Source organism: Bombus fervidus, chromosome 5, assembly GCF_041682495.2.
Source record: "Bombus fervidus isolate BK054 chromosome 5, iyBomFerv1, whole genome shotgun sequence".
Taxonomy (NCBI): domain Eukaryota; kingdom Metazoa; phylum Arthropoda; class Insecta; order Hymenoptera; family Apidae; genus Bombus; species Bombus fervidus.
Window position 1 is genome coordinate 17,155,634 of NC_091521.1, and position 18,328 is coordinate 17,173,961.

Genomic DNA, 18,328 nt, shown 5'->3' on the forward strand with positions numbered 1-18,328 from the left:
TTCCGCGGCCGGTTAATAATTCTGTCTTCCATCCATTCGCCGAAAAATCAGCTTGTCGTTCCGGTAGAACCAGTTCGCAACGTTATTTTTAAACGTTCGCTCGACTCGTGCATGAATTTTTCAATGCCTGCTTTATTTCCCATCTCTGCCAACCATTTTGCCCATTCTTTCGTGAATTTCGAAGAACCTGTTGAGCCTATAAAAATCCTTTTTTTTTCTTCCTTCCCTCGTAATTTCACACGAACCAACTTGTATTTTTAACCAATGGAATAACTCTGCGAATATTTAGTTCTGCGTGAACATTTTAAAATATTACTATCTTCGTACAGAAGGTAAAACGTTATACTATTAAAAAGCAAATGCATCTGTCGTAATCTAATTTCTAGACATTTGAACAATAAATTCGTTGTTTAACAAGTCGAATCGTTGGATTCTCGCTTCCCATATTATACGCACGGTGACCTCGCGTACCGCTTCCACCCTTTCGCCGGGTTCAATTTCCAATCGTGCCGCCACTTCTAACTGCGATCTACGCTGACATTATGGGCTGGCCAGGAAATCGAAAGGAAAATCGCCGTTTCCCCGGAAACTGAAGTGCACTCGCTACGGTATCGAAAATCCGCCGAGAAAGATCGAAGAAACTCAGGAGACGGTAGTCTCTCCTCTCTCTATCTCGATGGTCCAGCTGTCGTATTAAATTCTTCGACGTTCGTTGTGCCTCTTTGAGACGCGGCCGAATTTCACGCTGCTCGGGATCGTCGACAAGACGTTTTCCAAGGTTCAAAGTGCATCCAATTCCTCCCAGTATGAGTCGTTCCCGTACGCGAACGTCGAGTATTCTCTCTGTTCACTTTGTCGTTCGGACGATGTGCAAAGTATGAGATGTCGCGTAAAGAAGCCAGTGGAATGCTATTATCAGACTGTGCATGTTTATGCAAACACATATTTCTGTAAATAATAAAATTAGAAAATCGAACTGACAAAATTCCTAAGTGAAGTATTTCCATTAAATCAAGGGATTTTTCTCCGCATAATAATCTTTATATATTTTTGGCATTTACTACTAACAAGTATTTACTTACTTGTTAATATACATTAACAAGAAACGATTATGATTTGTAACAAGGAGAATTTTGATCTTTCGCGAAGACACAGATTTGTCATACAGCCTGTCGCTATAAAACAAAGAAAGAATAGTAATCCATTATTTAAAACTATTCTTGTAAAAATATTCCAGTTGCATAAAACAGGCATCACGTACATCGGGAAAATGTAACATCTGTCGAATTCGTATTACATTTTCACATTTCATATTATTTATTCTGTTTCATCGACAACAAAACAGTACCAGTTAATGCATAAAAACATTCAGATTTCTATTCGAAAGGCAGTCCATTTGCATCCCTTTAGGAACAATAAATCCATCAAAATCCACTCAGCTTCGCATTTGTCGATTTTCACGACAAAAGTAACATATAACATTTACTATGCATATTTTTTACGCTTTACGAGTAATCTTTATAATTATGCAGTCCTTGTGTCTTACTTTTTGCTCTTTACTAGCACCAAGCCACCCTTCGATACCTTTCTCGCCTGTGTTATTAATATTTATTAATTTTTCACTACGAAAGGTGAGGGAAGGTAGGAGATTCCACGTGTTTTCTCTAAAACAAAGCGTAGCCGCGTAAACGCGACGTTGTTTTGCAATAAAACACGGTGAATCTCTCTCTCTCTCTCTCTCTGCATATTATGCGAAATATCGTAAATGTTTATCACAACTTTCTGATGCAGTCGCGCCTTTGTTATTGCAGCGTGATGCAACAATCGTGTTAAACATGCCAGTATAAATCGAGAAGCAAAGTACCCGCTTAATATCGCCGGATGGAACGCAGTTCTACCGAAATGTTCTAACCACTTTACGTTTTATCTAACAATTTTTTCGGCGATCGTTCGATAAATTTGACGAATTCAATTTTTTCATCGATGAACTGTACGACGAGTAGCGTATATTTACTTGTGAAATTTTTTGCTGTTTCCTTCGTTCTTTTGTTGTTCTACTTTTTGGATAAAAACGAATTTTGAACAATGTTATGCAGGAAATTGATGACGAATACAGCGCTGGAAGGTAGAATGGCGCACGGTAATATTTTACTGAGGATTCATGGAATTGTTTTGACATGCTTTTGCAGCTCGGTTATTTTTAACATTGCAGGCATTCTGTTTTAATTTGCCCTTATGGATTTTCTCTCATGGATGTGACGTGTATTGATGTTACTCTCAAATGAAACGAAGCGAAATATTTAGGTGATCTGTGTAAAAAATAATAGGATTTCATTTGTAAAGATTGGAATATTCAAGAAATTAGATGAAAAGAAGATTTTTGTATTTTCAGAATCGGAGAGATTACTTCTAAATTGTATCTCTTGGGAAGCATTCCTAATTAACTAACAATTCCTAATTAGTCGGTTAAGTTTCGATTATTTTTAATCGCATGGAAATGATGATCGTTCGGATGATTTTTTTAATTTTTACAGAATTAACGGAACAACGAATTCTCTATTTTGAATATTTTATATATATATATATGTCGGGTTTGAGTTGTTGGGGCTTGGATTATAGGCGTGTAAAGAATCTTCGCCTGGGTTGTTCATTGTTGTTTTCACAATCAAGATAACGTTTATTAACACAAATATAGAAGAAATAAGTTTGAACAATAACTGCAGTAACTAGATGCTGATGGCAATGACCTTAGATTCGATATAGCGAATCCACGGTCCACGGGCTCACTCTTTATTAAACTCAGAATAGAATTCTATGCACAAAAGTATCGTTCGCTATGACGCTCTTTATATTGCTCTCTAGACGATGTGTCACTCACCAAGGAGATCACAAGAATAATTGAGTGATGGAAACTTTCCTCTCCTTACGATTGCGTTAGCTTTGTTTAACGTTGGCCCGGGATACCAACAAAACTGCTGTCGTTGCTAGGCAGACCCGCGTAACTGCGACATTGCTCTTGCCCGGGGTTTGATTGTTAATACAACGTGTGTCTCATAATATTGGTACTTTTCTGTTAGGTGAAACGTTCATCCCGTGACCGCGGCTACGCTCGGCGACCGGTTGTCGCCTCGAGCCTAAGCTCATTGTCTCAAGTTTCGAATGACTGTGTCTGGGTTATTTTGTGAATGCTATCGAGGTTTTTCCAAGTAATTCCAACGGGTGACCCCGTTGTCCTTTCATCTCCGACATATATATATATATATATATATTTCCAGACGTTATGCGCGTTTTGTACATTTGTGTAGGTTCAGCCCCAAACAGTCAGAGTCTAGTAATAAATGGCCAGAAACCAAATTCCAAGTATCAGATTCTACTTTTTCGGCGTCAATTAAAGGGTTTCGGGGTAGACGGCCAATTATTGAAGCCAGTTTTCGACCTCGATATCGATCGAGACAGGCAGAGATGGTTTGTCAAAGCATCGTCGAGCTTTTATTCGCGGCTGTTACCTCGTCGTAGCGTGAAATTTTTGACTAGCGAAAATTTCAGGCCAACTACACGGAAAACACCATTACTCCGCTAGAACCTCGAAATAAGGAGACACGTTCCTTTCGCGCAACACGAACCAGCGAGAGAATTTCACGGTGGGAATCGTGAAATTTCCTCTCGTTTCTCCCTCTATTCGTTTCCACCCTCTGGCTGCAACCCTCCAGGCGTCTGGTAAAATTAATCTGACGATTTTCATGGAAATCGCAAGCTTGAAAAGTAAACAATTTTCATGATCAACGTCGCGGAAAATGTTTCGATGAAACGAAGCTTCTGCAGTCTCGTGTCGTTTAGTCGGCTCTTTTAGTCTTGCCCGATTAACGGATTTACGTTGGTAACGTTCGTTTTAATATATCGTTCCTTTTTGGATCAAATTTATCAAATACGCTTTACACGCGAAATAGTGGAACTTTGATTTTCAACTGTTCATTTTGAGGATTAAATCTGTAATTTATCGTTTCGTTGAAACATATCGATCGCGGTGATATTAAACGCATCTTTGGCATTTTACAAAACTGCATGGACTTATGAGCTACCGTTAAAAGGTGTGTTTCTCTAGCCTCGGGTTATTTTTCTCTTCAACGACGTTACATCAAGGTAACGACGGCGGATGTCTTTATAATAAAAGGGCTGACAAAAATTGTCTTATCGTGCCTCTTCTCGGTGCTATTGATATGCTATAATAAAAAGGATAAAGTCGATAAACTTTCTGTTGCATCGAGTTCCTAAAAACCACTCGTCCAATTCCTATAGAAACTTCAAAGACTCGAAACATAGATCGAAGAAAATGATTCTCTCGTACGATGTAAAATTATTTTTCATCATTTTTAACTCTCGTGCGCTCAAAAATTTATGCCTCGATCTCGCCTCGTGAAAATCTTCGGCATAACGTTGAAACGGAAAGTAACGCACATCGATAACGATCTTTCAATGTTCTTTCGAAAATTAAAGAAATTGTTAACGACGGAAAAACACGATTCAACCAAAGTTGATTCGAAGCTTCGCAGAACCGACGATAAAAACTAAAATTCACGTTTCCTTTCGAACGTTATTTGCTTTTCTCTGGAAGAAACATTGGGAAAACGAGACGGCGGGTTCCTGAACAAACGATTCTCTCTTTGTACAAATATTCTGCGACCAATTCTGTATCCATTGCACGATTGTACACGAATTCGCTCGGCATCGTGACTCGCGAGTAACGAGCTCATTCGCTCGGCGAAATATTCCGCGGCTCGGACGACGACGGAATGATCGAAATTGTGAGCGTAATCAAGATTCAGTTCATCGGGATTCTCTGAAATTCGTCGGAAGCTCTCGTCTAATACCCGTAAGAGGAAGCAATTTACGAAAGCGTGCCAACTCGTACGATCTTCAACGAGGTTCGTCGGTTCTCACATTCCTTCGATCGAAAACGGTGATAATTGAAGCGAAACGAATAACCGTGTCTCTACTTTGCCTCTAATAATAGCCACTGCATCAGACTGTTTTGTAATTACGCGACGTTTGCAAATCCAGCATTCTGCTGCCGGTGTTTCACAATATTTTGCTACACTGTTTCCTTCTTTTCTCGTGGAACGTCGTTTCGTTTCCAAAGCTTCGATTCCAGTCCCTTGTAATTTTGCTGGAAAAAAGGTTTTGCTTTGGTCGACACGCGAACTTTCATCGAGAATTTTCGTCGTTTTCTATCCTTTCTATGGAATTTTGGTAAAACGAGATGAGGTAGTAATTATTACAAGTTTATACGTAAACAGAAAGATTTATTTCGTTGCATGATAACAGCGAAGGGACGGAAAATGTGCATTTTTTAAAGCAGATTTCGCGTTGGAAATTGGATCCGTCTAGAAATACATCGTTGAGTCCTTGCGAAAGATTGAAATGAAAAATGGCAACATTTTCAAGGGAACAGTAAGCAGTCGGAGAAAGGTCGATTTCGTAACAATCTTCAACTCCTTGAATATTCTGCATTTTTTCCCACGGTTGAAGCTCCCTTTCGCAACGATCCAATTGTCGTTAAATTACAGCGATATTCGATTACTGGCAGAATCGCGATCTCAAACGCTTCGTCGAATGCATCAGGCGGATTTTTAATAGCTCGTTTACATCCGCGCCGTGTACATTTATAACGCAACAGTGGAACATGTAACTCCAATAACGATTCATGGGCTCGCTACCTACCTTTATCGCATCGCTATTGTATTTTCTTCGTTAAAAAAAACTGTACTTTCGGCTCTTTTTTCATCTGCCATTCTACCTTTATCAAACGAAAAAATGTTTTCACGTAAAATCGTAATATTATAAAACATCTACGATACACGGTTCTTGGTGTTTCAATCCACAAGATCGCCCTGTTATCGCGTCTCTCTTAATACACCTCCGCTTCTCAAACACTCTATACAATAGCCGAAACCATAAGCCAGCACCATCCGAAGCACTTGCATTAACCACAGAGAAAAACAGGTTGGAAGAAAAAGGAAATGCCAGCACGAGGCTTAGTTCATTTTCTCGAAAGCTTCTCTCATCGTGCCTTATCGCTAATGATCGTCCATTTCGAGGAAACGTTCGAACGCGACGTCCACGACGATAATAAACGTTAACGTTCCGCAAGCGCGAAGGAACGTTCCGTCAGCGATCCGATGTGTTTCACGCGGTCGTTAACCGGCTACCTATAAATTTACCGGAAGCCTCTCCTCTTAATATCAGCGCCGAGCAACTTATGAAAACGCATCCACTCGCCGATATTCGCCGTCATTGTTGCGCTGATAAACGCGCCAAGAAGTTTTCCCTCCACGGTTAAAAGATAAAGGAAACGGTGGGAGGAGATCATCGACGATGGTAGAAGACAATGGGGCAACTGGCCGCGAGTCTGGACGAGCTTCGTGGAAACTACCACGAGAAAAGTATAGTGAATTACGCGCTACGTGCTCGGCCTGCGAGACTTGTTAGAGTTTTGAATGAACGCCTCTCGCTGAGTGCTTGAATAGGACTCCGGGGGAACCTGCAGAGCATTATGCGTCGATTTCGCGTGGAATTTTGTTAATGGATGGGCTGGATATTTGTCTTCTATTCTATTTCATACTTATTGATATTTATCATAGCGATATCGTATATACTTGGTAGAATTTTTAAGAAATTATTAATTACATTTATTCTATTTGAAATGGTATCGCCTGTTTATCGCGATTAGCGTTTATTTTCATACTCGATGGATTACTAAATTCCCTTCAATATCGTAATTTTACGAAATTCGATGGTCTTTTGTTGGAACGGGATCGATGAGAGGATATCCTTAAGATTATCGTCCACGTTATACCTTTACCTTCCTTCGTTGTATATAGGACGCTCTATGATTATGTGGCTGATCGATAGTCTTGCGTCGCGGATGTCACATTTAACAGAAAGACTATTTTACGGTATAAGTGTACGATTTCGTTGTATCGATATTTTCTGGATCTTATTATTGAATTGTATTCAGATACGTATAATTTTATGTGCTAGACTAAATTGGCCGCGTAGTAGTGACACGCGTATGCGAATATGAGTGGAAATATGCGCGTGCACAGCGTCTCGTAAAACAGAAGAATGCAACTGTTGGCAGTGTGGTATAGAAGATGGTGAGACAAAGAGAGTGCCGAGACACGTGCAAATGTATATCCACGAAGATCCTGGAAATCGTTTATTAAATAAATCTAAAACTATTTTAATATGAATTCTAAGCGTAACTTTAGTCTTCTTTTACTTTTATTTCGGCAATTAAGTCCCACGATTCTCAACATGAATAAACATTTTTCTCTTTGTGCGTCGCTCAGACAAGACCTTTGAAAGGCATTTATAAAGTTTGATTCTAGAGATTAAGAGAATGGAGCAAGTTCTACATTTTATCGCAACTATACATACTTATTCCTTTTTCTCTACTAAGAAAGTTTAAATAATTTCGCGATCTTAAATTATCCAAGTTGCTTTCCGTATTTCCGTATGGCTTAAAAAAATTCTTGCTTTTATTTCAATCGTCTGATAATCGTGCCTCTCGTAGAATGGGCTTCTAACGATGGTATACGTCTATTTACGGACTAAAATGGGACATCGTGTATGCAGCATTAGCTTCATGCACCAGCTGACTGTGCATCGGTTGCGTTTATCGTAACGACAAAATCTTCCAGCGGGATCGAGGTCTACGGGCGTTATCTCTTTTGATCGCGTCTTCGTTGCTCATCCACGGTGTAACGACGTTAGTCATGCGCACGAGCATGAAGTTATCGGTAGCTAGCAGTTAATTCTGCACGTACTATACGCTGTTCGCTTAGGTGCATCCACTTTTGCTGTGAATACTCTTAGTGACGTTCAATCTTCCTGTTTGTTCATACAGAGAAAATCGCATATAAATCAAGCGAGATTATTCCTACATCGAAATATTCGTTTGAACTCGTTCTAAATTAAAGTTGTGGGTCAGGTTTTTGTATAAAAATATTTACAAAAGATAAATACATTTATCGTTTAGTTGGTTAATCACTCGTTAAAGTATACGTAAAGTCGAGCGTATTTTATAAACTTAATGTCTGATCGATATAAAATTTTTTCGTTAGCCTACCTTCTTGTTTTAGAAAAAATCAACGTGGAAAGTAATTTTACATTTATTAACTAATTCACGCTAGTAAAAATGCGAGGTAAAAGAGTCTAACACTGTTGTAATAAAAATTAGTTAACAGATAAAATAATCCAAACGTATCTGAAGAGTTCCAACTGAAAAAATTACGTATCGTCGATGGGCCCCGATTTTGATAAAGAGAAAGACACTTCATAAATATAGCTTGTAAAAGTAGCTTCTACAAGGAATAGGGAAAATTATCGGAAACTTTTTCTCGATACCGTGCATACGAACAGCCAGTTTTTAGTCACGTAACCGCTCTCATCCGTGGAATTTCCTTTCGACCGAGACTTATGTATACCATCCATTTACCGCTGAAGGATTCCTTCTATTCGGAATAATAGACAGCCGGAAAAGGCAGATAGATTGAAACGCATCCCAGAAAATTCACCATCAGAAGTGACTTTCCTCGTCAATCAACAGTTCCATCGAGAATATGACGAATACCTTCGACGAACGCGTTTCGTTACCTGCTGTTATAGCGAATAGCAGTTTTCATCTTTTTTTTTTTCGTTTTTATCTAGCTCCACAATTTTTTCCTCCGTTAAAAGATATACATTCTGGAATAAATAACGATCGTGCGCGAAATAAGAATAAATAATTTTCTAAACTTCCCATTTAAATTAATTCGCCTTATTTGCTATTTCGAGGGACAAAGGTTTTTATTTCTCCATTTATCTGTATTTTTCTGGTCTTCTTCTTTTAATAGACTTTAATTCGCTGTATTACACGTATGCGCATATTACATGTATTAATAATTGTTCAAGCCGCTTTTCCACGTTCCCTCGATTACTATTTCAAGATGCATACAGAGTGGATGTTTCTGTAATTCTTCTAATCAGATTTCCACGGTTTCCGACGTGCCTGAAACGAACTGAAATTCAATATCCATTCTGAGATATTCAGTGCTTCGAACTAAACGTCAGTTATGAAGATTCCACTTGCTCTTATCTAATATCGCGCAGTTAAAGTACAAATTCGTGGAGGAACTTCCTTTACTTAATATCATTTACGCACTGTCATACTATTCGCCAACGAACTTGCTCCAGTCATGGTCTCATTGAGTCTGTGAATTCGCTAAATTTCAATTACGTACTCAAAGAACTAAATTTAAATATCCCGTGGAATCTCGTTCGTCAATAGCCAAAAGCTTGAGAATCGTTCGCCTGTAATCAGACTTTCCCAAACGTCGTTTCGTACATGTACCGAATCTCTTGCTAATGATATTAGGATGACGGTTATAGTAAAACTTCTAACGCGAGAATCTATCAAGGACGAATATCCTGCGTTTCGATAAATTTCGAAACGCGCTAGGAATTTATAGTACCATTGGTTCGCGTTATTCTGTTCTATTAATTATTCGACGAAACTCAACAAACGATAGGCAGTAAATATACAATACAGGTTTTGGAGATCATTGGAAACTCATGATACTATTGGTTTAGGATAATTTATAACGTGAGAATCTATACTAAGCACATATATCGTGTCTTTTGATAAATAATAATTTACATTATTCCATAATACTGCGATACAACGCCAACTATCCTATAATCCGAATGCAAACACTCTACGCCAACAGTCAGTCTAATAAACTACCAAATAAACTATCAAATTTAAGCTAAACGGTTCGCATAAACGATCACAGAGGGTAGTAGCGAACTATTACGGGGGCAATCGAGACAAATCCCCACAAGGTATTGTTTGTATCCGCTTCGGAGGAAGATTTCGCAGGAGCCAAGGACAGGCTGCTTAACAAAGCTACGGATCGTCCTTCGACTACGTGACTAAAGACAGAAATTCGGAGCTTCCTGGCCAATTCCCCTTTGGTTTACAATGCAAGTTCCGAGACTCTTCGCTGCCTCGAGGCGAATCGCACCGGATGCAAGCGAAAACGACGCGACGGTGAACTACCACGGCCTCGAGCGACGTTCGAGTGGGAAGCTCGAATTTATACGACGGATGTTGGATGGCATTGCGTCGCTACGCGACCTCCAAGACGAGATCGCAGCGTTCGTTAATTGGATTGACTCTCCGGCGAACTTCTAGCCGCCTGTTCGCCAATATTGTCCCTCGTTAGCGGGAATTAACGACGGTTAATTGTTATCGTTCCGGTCCAGGCGAGTGTTTGATGTTTCGACACATTGTTCGTCGGCTTCGATTTACTTCGGTAAGCTGCGAGTTTCGATCCTTTTCGAATGTTTTCGTGTTCGAAGGAACTGGTTTAGGAGGTTTGCAGGGATATCGGCAGCGATCAATTCGTTTGGAACAGACACAGGCGTCCTTGCTCATCGATTTGGAATAAGTAATAACACCTTGAGACTGAATATATTTGATAAAAGAATTAATCGCGACACAGAGACAAAGTGCGATGAATATACGATATATAGATATTAATACGGATAATAATTCGTCTCATCATCGATGATGACGCAACGCGCCAAATGCAAAGACGTAGGAACCTCGTATCTATCCAACGTACAAATGTATCAATTTTAAACGTGCATACTCGACAGCAAAATATAGCGGATAAAAATAGAAACACAATACGCGATATACCGATAGTTTCGTTCAACGTGTTTGATGTTTCATTTCGAAGTTATTCACCAAACACGACACATTTCTCCCAGTTTTCATTGGAAGCGCCTTTGCTACCCGTATGCTCCTCTATTTCTTCTATTTTCGAGAAGCTTTTCTATTGTTCTTCTCCGTTATACTTTCGCAATACGGAACTCAGTAACGCATCAGCAGCTCAAAGAGAAGCTTCCATGACACCAGCATCAACGTGTGCTCTCCTTATCCAAGCAGTTTGTACGCATTCCAAGGTCCTTTGGCATTCTAGCATCCGGCAAACGTTGGCTAAGGTTCCCTGCGAAATGTTCTCGTGGTTTCTGTTCCGTTATTCGCTTAGCCGTCTTTATTGCCACGCTGAAGGATGTAGACTTAGGTTAACGGAGTGTTCCCTTCCTTCCTTCGTTTCGCTCCATTTTCTTTTTTTTTTTTTCTTTTTTTTTTTTCTTTAGTTCTCCCTTTGGTTACGGCGCTGGCCGATTCGTGCCAACACAAAAGACGCCAGTAATCCGCAAACGAGCCGGCTTTGCATCTAACGAGGCAGGACATTAGTCACGGCCAGCGATTCGTACGAGCAGATATTACGCGTGATGCGATTTTATTTATGACTCGCGATTACGGCTCGACCCGGGGTTAATCGCGTTTTTATACCGTTGCGCGCGTGTGCTTATTGTCGACGTCCGCCGTCTGGAAACGCTGCCTCGTATGGTACGATTGTCCGGCAAGTTGATATCACGCTTGGAAAAAATCGGAGTTGGCTTGTCTTCGTGTTTATTCGCTATACATACATCGCTGGTGCTTATGGTATACGCGAGAGAAAGATAGTTTGCTCTTTTTCCTGTAACAGGGCAGCTTTGGTTCGGGTCGGATGGATGAAGCTTTTAAAAGATTCTTCTTTCGTTTGAGAGACAATCTCCTGTCCGCATGTCTATTATATTACAATGTCTACTATATATATCGTACATTTGTTTAATGATATTAAAAAACTGCGTTTAGATACACGAAACAGTAGGCGTATTTTTGACTTTCCCTCCATAGGAATTCCGAATATTATTTCTAAATTATTTGTTGCATCTTGAAGCAAATCCCACGCAAGAAGATTAATTATAGGAATTATCTTCAGCTGTGTTACAGGCTTCCATCGAGATTAGAAGTTCTTAGTCTAAAGCAGGATGTCTCTAGACGATATAAATTAATCAATACGCGTACCATGAACTTAACGCGACAAGTAGCTCGATCCAATGGTATATGCCTTCCGGCCCAATCTCTAAATCTTTTTATACGAGACAAATATTTCAAACCACGTTCTGTGTGATAACGTTCAAGGTTTGAAATTTACGTTACTATGTCTGACAACCCGCGCGTGCCCCTCCCGTGATACACAATGGATTAATTTAAAGAACGAACAACGTTGCCGTTTACGTAAAATCGTATGAATAAAACGAAGTTATATTTTGTTCGCAATGGTGTGTTTCCAAGGAAATCTCAGGGAAAATCGGAAAGCGATCGTTCTTTCGGGCCAACTCATTAAAAGCGAACAAGAGGCTCTTACTTTTTATGTTGCTGCCGATTTGATCGTGTAATCGGAGGATTACGGGTCTGGGGGAATGGGCAGGCGTCTGCAGAAATTTATCTACAACGTCCGGCTAAATCGCGTGTGCACGATCCAGCTAGGTGAGCACCTAATAGTACGTAGGTGGTCGACGCCACGTACCTGACCCGGGGATTTCCAATCGTCCGGGCAACCATGGGTTAGTTCACTAAAGCTTGATGTAATTGCACACTGTCCTACGTTTCCCCGCAATGATTTGCTGGCTTGAAAACCGCGCATGGTCGAAATCCCGCGTTTTCGTCGGCCGTAAGCCGAGTAGTCGTATCGTTCGTGTTTCTCAACGTTCGCCATTCTAACGTCATATTGACATTGACGTTATTGATTTCGATAATACTATTTCCAATACTAATTTCAGATAAAATAGTTTCAACGGGGAAACAACCACGAAGAGAATATGAAATATAAAAAAATCCCTTTATATGGAAATTTTATCGAAGTTTCTATAGTATTTCGCTTTATATTCGTTGCGTGAATAGAAAATTTTTAGGAAAATTCTATGCAAAAAAAAAAAAATTGTTATTCCAGTAACCTTTATGTAAAAATTCTATGCAAGTTTCTGTAGTCTCTTTTTTTTTGTATTTTCTCCGTGTTTAAAATCTTATTTCGCGATACTAATGAAATCAAATTCGAATGAAACGGTACAGATGTGGTAAATCAAAGACAGGAACGAGATATTCGTAATTGAATTAACGAATCTTCCCTTCTTTCATTTTTCTTTAAACGATTTTTAAGATGATCGTACTTTGCGAATAAAATTTTGCAACACGATCATTCGCAATTCTTTTCAGGAAAATCGATAATAGTATACAAATAAATTCAACTAAATCGGACAGCCATCGAGATTCTCTTAAGTAGAATCAACGTACGACAAACCCAGACTTATTACGTCAGTCACCGGAGAGGTCAGCTCATGCTGTGTTTCCAATTTTCATATAAATCAAACAATTACAACAACTGTCCACAACAGAGACATACGTGCAGTTCCTCGGTGCTCCGCTATAAATGCAATTTCCCCGCGTACCTCGAGTTCCGCATAAAGTAGTTTCCCTTCTCTGTATGCATTGTGTTGTTCTAGCTGGGAATTGTAAGAGTCCTGGTACAGTGGCCGGAGCTGATCGCCAACTGGAGAAAACCGAAGTTACCTCGTAGTCAGCTAGTAGTACGACCCTGTGCGAGTTAGCCGTAAGGACTACATACATAATACGTGTACATGATACATAATAACGTGTGTTGATCTTTCAATGCTGCCAGGCCACTTTGGCATGGCCTATCGGTGCCGGTTCGAAATAATAGATGCCAGATACAATGCCATCGAGACGTATAAACTTCTGAATAACCTGCGCCGATCACAGTTCTTCGTTCGTTTCAATAACACGCGACTGAAATTCCATTTTACGCAGATCGATGGAGAAAGAGCATTTCCTATTTCACGTTGACGACTTTACGATCGTTTCTGTTTTGGCGCCACTCTTTCGTCCGTTTAACGAGTGTTCTTTTTCGCTCTTTTTCGGGTCCTAACGTTTCATCTTAAAGTTTCGTCTGTTTGAAGAAATTAGGAAGGTTTTTCGGGGCGTTGCAAAGGAAAATACAATGACACTGTACGCTATCGCGTTGGATTTTTGTACCATTGGATTTTATTCGAACAATGTCCTTCCTACTGTTATATCTACCAAATATTGAATTCTTGAAAAGGGGAAAATCTGCCAAAACACATAAGTGTTTCCACAGCACGTGCGCGTCTTAAAGCATAGGCTTTCGAACGAAGAATGCAAAACGACGATCGATTGAACGACCGATTTTCGTATTCGTTTTCACGGTATTTTATAGCGTCACGGGCTAAAGAACGAGCCTGATCAATGTTTATTGCGTACGCGATCCTGGGAAAAATTGGCCGGATTTATACGGAACGTGAGCGTTCATTTTAACACGCGCATTGTATTACACTTTGCTGCGCTCGAAATTTTCAACGGGGACGAGCACGTGCAATTTCCCTCTGGTGCTATTAAAGGAGATCACTCTTGCCATTGGAAACGTTTAAACTTCCAAAAATTGGATAACGCCGATGCTGCTTTCCAATTTTCTATAGAACGATCGTTATCTACGGATAAAGAAATTAAAATTCCATTTTTTTACGAATTGTATATCGCTTCCATTCGTTGCGATATTATTGCGTGTCGATGGATTGTTGCATTCGAATGTATTGTTTCAGTTTACGTAAATAATTGTTTCGATGAAAAACGAAGAAATACGGCGGCCAACGCATTGGCAATGATAATGGTATCTTTACAGTGTATATTATTATATAAAATTTCCATAGAATCTGTACCCTGTCACTTAAAATTTCAAGTCCAAACGATTTATCTTTCGTCGTAAAACGAAACCACATACGCTATAGCGTCATCCACGAAACGTTCGTTCGAACGAAACTGCTCACCGATACCATTGCGCCAAATCAGCATTCAATCCCAAAGCTAAATAATCCTAAGCTAAGCGCGTCGATTCGGAGAACACAGGCAATCTGTTAGCGGGAAGCACGTAGGAGTGTCTGAAATGCAGGGAAACCCGTTTCCTGGATTGTGCCGGCCTCCTGGCATCGGTTTCAACTCGAGACATCGATTCGCGTTGAATTAGGTGGCCGCCTGAAAATTCTGGCTATCCGACATGCATTGGACTCTGTTCAATTACAAGCCCCTCCCGTCTCTTCATCCTTGAGAATCCCGGAAATCTAGAAACGACCGAATTAATCGAGATCACGATGAAATTGTTCGCAGTTTATGTGAGTTGGATCCTTCCAGCGGTATAAAATTCCACGTCCATGTGACGCCAATCACTTTCGAACCTTTTATTAAATTATTTCATCGTGGTCTACAGGGTGACAAATTTTACTTATCAATTGCGCCGTTGAATATAAATAAGGCGGATTTCGATATAAGCAAATGGAAAATGGAAACAATCTGTTGGGTTTGAAAACGTAAGTCTTAGTTGAATGAACTGCAGGTGTAACTATCGAACCCAACAATATGTTAATACTACGATCACGTGGTGTAAGAATAGTCTTGGTCGAGTGCAAGGGATAAAGGAAGAATAAATAATTGTTGATGTCAAAGAGTAAAAAATTGTAAGAATATACTTGGGAAATGACAGAGAGAATTTACAATTAAAGTTAACCATAACTTGGAAAAGGCTTTAAATGTAACTCCAGTCTTCGTTCTTAGCGTACAGTCATGAAATATAATTGACATTGCTTTATTCAATATCTCATACATCGGATCTTCCACTTGCTTCTCCAGAATTTCACTCCTTCTTTAACCACTAAAGAATCAAATATACTCGTTCGTTAACAGGATTGTGTATTCGTTATTCGTATTTATTCTGCAAGAATTGTTCAAAAAATCACTTTTTACATATTCGAATATTCTGCAGAATTCTATGCTTCCGTGATCGGCAAAAAAATTAACTATGCTCAAACGTAAACAATATTATTCAACCGTATTTGTCATGTACCCGAGGAACTGCGACGAGAGTATTTCAGTAGTTGAAGCAGTCACAGTGGCGGCAAGTGGAAAAGGCAAGTGTGTCGTCCGACTTCTCAAGAGAAGCTGTTACGGTAACTGGCTGGTTTCTGGCGGAGTTAAAGTCAAAGGGAAGCGAGGGGTAGGAGGAAGCGAACGAGAAAGTTGCGAGTCGACTGTAGCCAAAAACGAATTGCCGCTATTAACTTCGACAGCTTCTTAATAGCGACGCGATGGCGTAAATTTTCCTCGGCTAGTCCACTTTTATCGCGTCGTAATCGAGTCGTAGACGAACAACGGACGGATAGAAGGTTGTTTCGAGGCTCGGAGACATCGGTGCGAGAATTTCGGTGAAATTTCGAGGGCCGCAGATGTGAAACGGGACACGAGTTTTCCTTGGTCGCGTACGTAACGCTCGAAATCGGAATATTTTCGTCGTACATCATGCAGGATTGTTCCTTTCTCACGTTGGATACGTTTCGAGGGAAATGTAATGGAATCCTACGTGTCAACGTAGGAAAACTTTTGTTAGCGAAACAATAGATAGAATAGGGTGATGTACGAGCGCGACAATTTTTTCATAACTTCTTTCAAGTTCTGTGTAATACTTTGAAACGTTACGGAGAAGTTTTAAGCAGACAGAAAGGAAAAGGTAGATGCAGATAATGTTTAGAATTTTTCATTTTGTTAGCAATGTTAACGTATTGTGTCGAAAAATGTTATTTTGCTATTGTAGAATGATATATGGCTGCCATTGAAACTTACCAGGTTGGAAACGCACGATAAATCCCCCTTTTCTTTTGCTATCTTCGTTTCTCCTGGAATATTACTCGCTATTTCTGCAATAAAGCCACAAAGATATCTTTAAAAAATATTTACTACCATATTTTATTAACAAATATTTCATTTGTGTTTGAATTTCACGTGCAAAATATCTTTCAGTTTGATTTCGAGATCAAATATGCCGTCGTTATCGTTTATATTTAAATTGAACATTTAAAAAATATTACTAACGTTAATGTTACGTATATATCTATGTTAATATTCATTCAGTTTCGATTATTTTGTACGAATTAAAGCAGTTCTTTTTAATTAACAAGCGACACAAATGTCAGAAAATCAACGAGAACGAACTTGTCGTACATTGTCCGTGTGGTGTTCGATCGATAGCCGAAAAATATTTACATAGAAAATTTGAAATATGCGAAATATGTTTTCATTAAAGCTACCGCAACGAATCAGCTGCTCAATTTGCGGCTAGCGTCCCGTCAAATGAAAATCTATTGGTGGAAGTAATTACGGAAACCCGTGTCGGGAACGAGAAACGGGTAAAGAGTTGCTGAAACAACTCGAACAACGTAAATATTAAAAAAGAACTTCTGTATGGAAAGGAAAAAGAAAGCAAGATTTTATCCAACGAAAGGCGTAGACATTTGCTTTAATCCTACCAGGGAAAAAATTAATTTTTTAACTCCCAGCCACTTGCACCGCTTTGCAGCGTAAAATCCTGTTCCATAAGTTCATTTCTTCCTTAAACTCTAAGCTCCGCTGGCTTAATTTTGTTAAATCAGATTTGTTAACCCTCTTTCACGAAAATCGTGGAAAAATATCATCGTGTTCCCTCTTTTGATACGAGAAAAATATTCAAGTTTCTTACGCGAAAAGGCAGCACTCGTAAGTATTCGGACGATTTAAACGATTCATAGCAATAATATGTGAATTTTACCAAAGTGTATAAATTAACGACCAATCGGTAGCTGTTCTAATACTTATGAACAAAGATATGCATAAAAGTCTTCTGCGAAAAGTATTCGAATACTTTCGTCTACTACACCGTAGATGCGATGGTCGTAAACGACGAAAGTATTGCAGTTTGATTCGTCCGTAATCTCGTAATTAAAGTACATCTTACGAGAAACAAACAAATGCGCAGATACTCCGGAGCGGTGGCGTAACTGTTCTTTCTGTCTAGTCGTTTTTCTACGTCTCCACGCATCCATTATGCCGTATTGCACAGGAGTAATTGCCTGGCAACAAACGAGCCCCGGCTTTTCTCCGCGTTTCCTCGCAAGGAATTAAAAATTTCACCGACCCGACGCGCACCGCCCTTGTCGTCCGACAAATTATGCCTTTTGCCACTGCGGACCCGACCGTTCACGCCAGATGCGTCTGCACGACTTTTCATCCCTCGCGCAATAAAATATGAGCTGGAATTTATAATTTTCAGAAGCACGTCAGCCTCGCCATTGCATGCCGCGTGTACGTCCACGTAACCAAGCCCCAACGACTATTTCGTATTTATCCAAACTTTCTTACGTTTTGCGTTTTATGCTTCGCGTATTACGAGAGGCGCGTGTGCAATTAAAAATTAAAAGCAAAAGAAATTACGACGCGCAATACGAGCGTATACTATGTTTAAAATTCTATTTGAAGGTAACGATAATGTTA

General features: G+C 39.7%; 1 protein-coding gene and 1 long non-coding RNA gene across 7 annotated transcripts in view; both read right to left on the bottom strand.

Moving 5' to 3' along the window:
- The window catches only part of LOC139987508 (uncharacterized), a 252,164-nt gene that overhangs the window by 181,098 nt on the left and 52,738 nt on the right, over nt 1–18,328 (bottom strand). The window lies entirely within an intron of this gene.
- Nucleotides 1–18,328, bottom strand: part of Nlg-5 (neuroligin 5) — a 355,394-nt gene that overhangs the window by 111,728 nt on the left and 225,338 nt on the right. For 5 of the 6 annotated variants that reach the window (XM_072003813.1, XM_072003815.1, XM_072003811.1 and 2 more), the window contains exon 2: nt 16,646–16,719. The exons of the other annotated variant lie outside the window; for it this stretch is intronic. The gene's annotated coding sequence lies outside the window, so the exon portion shown is untranslated. The remainder of the gene's footprint in view (nt 1–16,645; nt 16,720–18,328) is intronic. 6 annotated transcript variants of the gene reach the window in all.